Here is a 5,310-nt window from a genome sequence, read left to right on the forward strand (position 1 = left end):
TGTAATTTCATTAGCGCCATCACCTTCAATTGTATAAATAATCGTGCGCACTATTTGAAGTGAAAGCCACTCAGAAGTATAGCAAACCCGGAGCCAAAGGCTAAAGTAATTTATACCCAGTGCAAATCCGATTGTGCCTCATCAACGCAGTTTCCCCGGAGTGGAATAAGGCGACGTGTGATTGTTTTTGCGAGTGAGATCTCTGTTTAACCGCTTGAGGTCTGGATGAGTTAAGCAGGTTATCTAATTATCTCTTGCACTACTGCTACATCCATCTCCATCAAGCCGTGCGCAGCTTCAAGTGGTGTTATTCTCCACGTCCCAATGGGAGGCAAGAATGGTTATTTCTGGAAAGCTTCTGACTGTCAGGCTTAAGAAGACCCTAAGGCACTTCAGATCTTTTAAATACCGGTAGCAAATGTAGGAGCTGTCAGAGCAGCGAGCGGAGCGCACATCCAAGAGCCACCCAACCTACGGTATAATCAGACCTACAATTACATGCCCCCGATTACTCTTTGAGCTCTAATTGCACCATTTCAATGACAATGGAGGATTTCTGGCTTGCCGATTGTACAGGAAGCGCGTATAATAAGAAAAAGGTGACAAAACGCTCCTCTGGAAAAATGATTTACTTTTCACCCAGTGATGTCATGAATGAGACGAAGCCTGCAGGTGCACCAAATATCTTGACTCTTTGCCCGAGTTTTACTATTTTATTTCAGTAACGCCTGCAGCCGGCGTCTGTGCTTCATTCATAGAACGCGTACGTAGCGTCCGAGCAGAGGCTCGCTGAGAGTGCATGAATATACTATATATGCTTGTGGTGCACGTGGGAACGGCGCTGAAATCGATGCAGGATCCTTTATGGCTCCAGATGCCATGATGTGTTGAACTAAATTATGTACATTAGACCCCCATCTCATAGCGTGTTGGACCTCTTTGGCCTTCACAATTGCAGTAGTTCATCATGGCGTCCAGCCATAGATATTGGAGGTTCCAGGGTGCGCCAAGAAAACCTTCCCCCACGCCATTACTGCAGCAGCCTGACAGGAAGGGGTCATCGGTTCATGCTGCTTGCGCCAAATTCAGACCTCCCATCAGCACGGGGCAACAGAAATCTGAATCCATCTGATGAGGCTATATTTTTCTGCTGCTCAGTGATACAAGTTTTGCGCTCTTTTGCCCGCTGGAGTCTCACTTTTCTGTTTCTCTTAGACTCAATGGCACTAAAACTGGTCGTCTGCTGTTATATCCCATCCGTGCGGAGGAACGGCGAGTTGTGCATTCAGACACGTTAGTTGGAGCACCAGCGTTGTATTCTGCTGCTTCTGACTGTGCAGCCTGTTAGTCAGAATGATTCTTGACATCCTCCTCCGACCCCTTTTGGTGATGAATTGTTTCCATCCACAGGATCCCCTTTCACTGGATGTTTCCCTCATTCACGCCATTCTTCGTATACTCTCCACACCGTTACATGAGAAAACTCCATGCGGTTGGCAGTAACATCTCGTCCCCGGCTAGTCTAGCACAGATCACCCGGCTTCGTTGGAAGTCACTCAGATTGCTGGGTTTTTCCTTCTAATATGGAGTCACACTGAAACGGATCCATAGCAAACTTGATTTTATGCCACACTCCGGGGTCACAGCGATAATTTCCATCCAGGGAAGCACCAATTGTGAGAGGAGCCAATGAGTGTAGGTTACCGTTCAGTAAACCTAGAGCGGGCTCACACACGGGGACACATTTATTAATGCAGTTCTGCCAGTTTCCTGACTCTATTAACAGAGTTCATGCCAAACGCCATATTTATCCCCATCCCACCCTGAAGGCTTTTTCTTAGCCCTGAAACAAAGCGATCCTACAGCTTCTTTGACAGGCATATAATGGGATTGTCTCTTTGGTCCTTGAATGATAAGCTGATTACAGGGTTCCACTGCTTGGACCCATAATGATCAATTGTAATCTGCGAGTAACCCTTGCAGCGTTTAATGTTTAATTCCCCTACAGTCCCATCACAGGGAAATTAAGCATTACTACGTGGTTCCATATGTAATATCTGATTGTGTTCGTTTCTCCGGAGCGAGAGAGAGTCTGTTTTTGATGGCTAATAGTAGTAGAGAATCCTAAATAGACGACCCTACTTTGGATTAAAGAGGTTTTCCGTTTGTAAACTATTGATGATCTATCCTCAGAATAGGCCATCAATGGTAGATTGGCTGGAGTCCATTGCCGGGGACCCCTACCGATCAGCTGTTTGCACTCATGTACTGAGCTGATTTCTGCAGGTAGTAGACAGCTCCTTTCCCACTGTAGTGGCTGGGCTTGGTATTGCGTGCCGAGTTCTCATTGAAATAAATGAGAACGTTACCTGCAATACCAAGCCTGGCCACTACAGTGGGAAAGGAGCTCCCTGCAGAAATCAGCTCAGTGCACAAGTACATTGGCCTGGAAAACAGCTGATCTATGGAGGTCCCGGGTAACAGACCCCAACCAATCAACTACTGATGACTTATTCTGAGGATCGGCCATCAATACTTTACAAGCGCAAAACTCCTTTAACTTAGAATTTCTTAATTGGGTACTTGAAAATGTGGTTTTAAACCAGACAAATGATCATAAAGTATAGTGATAATACAGAATAATGGGTCATTTCCAGGCTGCACATGCCCAATGCCTCTGACTGACAGCTAAAATGAAGATTATAGTGCTGTCCGTAGACTTTCTGACAAGTTGATTCCCATGTAGCTATTCTAACGCGCAGGTGAGGTAACTGGAATACATCACTTCTCCTGGGAGTAACTCTTTACTGTAATCCATCCATGTTGCCTCTTGCTTCATAGGTGGTAGATATAAACTTCGGAGCCCTTCATGTACACTTATGAGGTCCTTGCTAAAGTGTCTTCTCCTTATCAGGGACCCTGCAATCATGGAGGAAGCTTTGAGTAGACCCCAGAATTCACAGGATATTGCCACCAGAGGCTGTAAAAGTGCTTCCACCGTTGCCCTATAGAAAGGCTCTTAGAGGCGACTTCTGTGTATTGTACCTCTTGTTGAGACATCGCTGACTACTAGACGCCTCTATGACACACTCAAAGACATTTTGCCCAGTTAATAGACTTTGTGAGGGGGCACATCAGTGGAATGAGAGGAACAGGATGGTTGTTTTAATGAATTGCCTGCCATCTATGCTGTGCTGACCAAATAAGACCTACCCTGATAATAAATCCTAGCCTGATTTTCTGGGGAGGGGGTGTTGAAATATAAGCCCCGCCCCCCTGAAAATAAGCTCTAGCTACACTACATGAAATTAAAAAAAAAACAATACTCCCCCAGCAGGTATGGTTCGGGTCCCTCTCACTGCCCTCAATTATGTAATTCAATGAGTGGCAGTGATTGGTTCATCGAACACCAGGTCTGATTGGCAGAGGCGGTGTTCCGGAACCAATCACAACAATCTCTTGCTGGAGGGGGGTATTCAAGCCCCGTTACCAGGAAGAGAATGCTCTCTGAGCGCTGAGGACTACACAGAAGACTGCCGGAGTGACAGAGACCAGCGAGAGGGGCCTTAACGGCGCCTGCTAGGTGAGTATTAAAACACCTCCCAAAAATAAGACACTGTGCTTCTTTTGGGGCAAAAATTAATATAAGACAGTGTCTTATATTTGGGGAAACACTGTATTAGGTGTTGGGAGCAGTGGTTATGTGACGGCATGCACACTCGGCAAACAAGCTCTGGGTGGCCTATACAGCCCACCAATAGAGAGGATTGTTTGATCAGCTGACAAGCATGAGCAGATCCAACAGTTCGCCTTCCACCATCCAGACACAGATGGCACCTTCAATTCAGACCCTTGTCTCTGCCCCGACCATTTCCAGGCACTTAGCAGAAAGCGCTCATTACATATCCTACCATTAACACCCTAATTTGCAGTGCTGACGTGAACTAGAAACCTGAGTGCTACAGACAGGGACCACATCGTCTTTAGCGATCAACCCAGGTTTTGTTTGGGACCCGATGACGATCGTGTTCAAGTATGGCGGTATCGTGGTGAGCGCTTCAATCTTGCCTTTGCTGTGGAGCAGCACACTGCCCCCTGCTGGTGTGATGGTCTGGAGACCATCACATATGACAGTCCGTCCCCCCTAGTAGTGGGACAATGACAGCTCAGCGATATGTTCAGGACAACCTGCAGCCACATGTGTTCCTCTTATGGCGGCTTCCAGCAGGATAATGCTCGGCCGCACACACAAGGGGGGCACAGGAATGCCTCTGCTAGGTTGCCATACTTTCGTGGCCTGCAGGGCCACTGCCAGCAATGGGAGGGGGCTGAGCATATCTCCACCCCACCCTCTCCGATGGCAAACAGCCGGAGGGGAGGAGAGAGGAGAAGAGAATGGGAAGGGACCTTCGCAGTCACGCTGCTAAACTCCCTCCCACCTCCCGTCTCCGGCCGCTGTCATTGGCTCCCATAGGAGTCTATGCAGCAGTTGACGTATTCCGGTCCGAAAGATAGTTCCAAGACTATCTTTCCTGCCCGGCACTATATTGGCCAGCAGGACACTTTTACACCTGTGTGATCTGATGCATCAGATGGTAGCGTATATCAGTTGGCCATAAAAATGGCAGCTGATATACGCCTGTGTGAATGAGCCCGGAATGATGTGGATTTTGATAAAGATTTGCCGAAGGCTTCGACCTTTGCATTTCAAAGGCTGAAATCTGCTGTCAAAATCCGCAGCATAAATAGTCACGCTGCGGATTAGAGTCCGCAGAATAGTTCAAAAACGCTGCAGATTATGTGCCAAATTTTTCCACTCCGTGTGGATGAGATTTTTTAACATATCGCCTATATGACTTGTACTATAAATGCTGCAGCACTTACTTACCCTGTGAAGGCTTATTGCTGACATGATCCATTCTCATCCTGACTCCTGTGACTCCCTACTGGTTGGCCTCCCCTCATTAAACTCTCCCCTCTACCATCTATCATGAATGTAACAGCCAGGGTTATATTTCTATCCAACACTGATGCCTCCACCCTGTGCCAGTCGCTGCACTGATGACTCCACCCTGTGCCAGTCACTGCACTGATGCCTCCACCCTGTGCCAGTCACTGCACTGATGCCTCCAACCTGTGCCAGTCGCTGCACTGATGACTCCACCCTGTGCCAGTCACTGCACTGATGCATCCACCCTGTGCCAGTTGCTGCACTGATTACTCTACCCTGTGCCAGTTACTGCCCTGATGCCTCCACCCTGTGCCAGCCACTGCACGAATGACTTCACCCTGTGCTAGTCACTATACTGT

The sequence above is a fragment of the Eleutherodactylus coqui genome, chromosome 12, assembly GCF_035609145.1.
Source record: "Eleutherodactylus coqui strain aEleCoq1 chromosome 12, aEleCoq1.hap1, whole genome shotgun sequence".
Classification (NCBI taxonomy): Eukaryota; Metazoa; Chordata; class Amphibia; order Anura; family Eleutherodactylidae; genus Eleutherodactylus; species Eleutherodactylus coqui.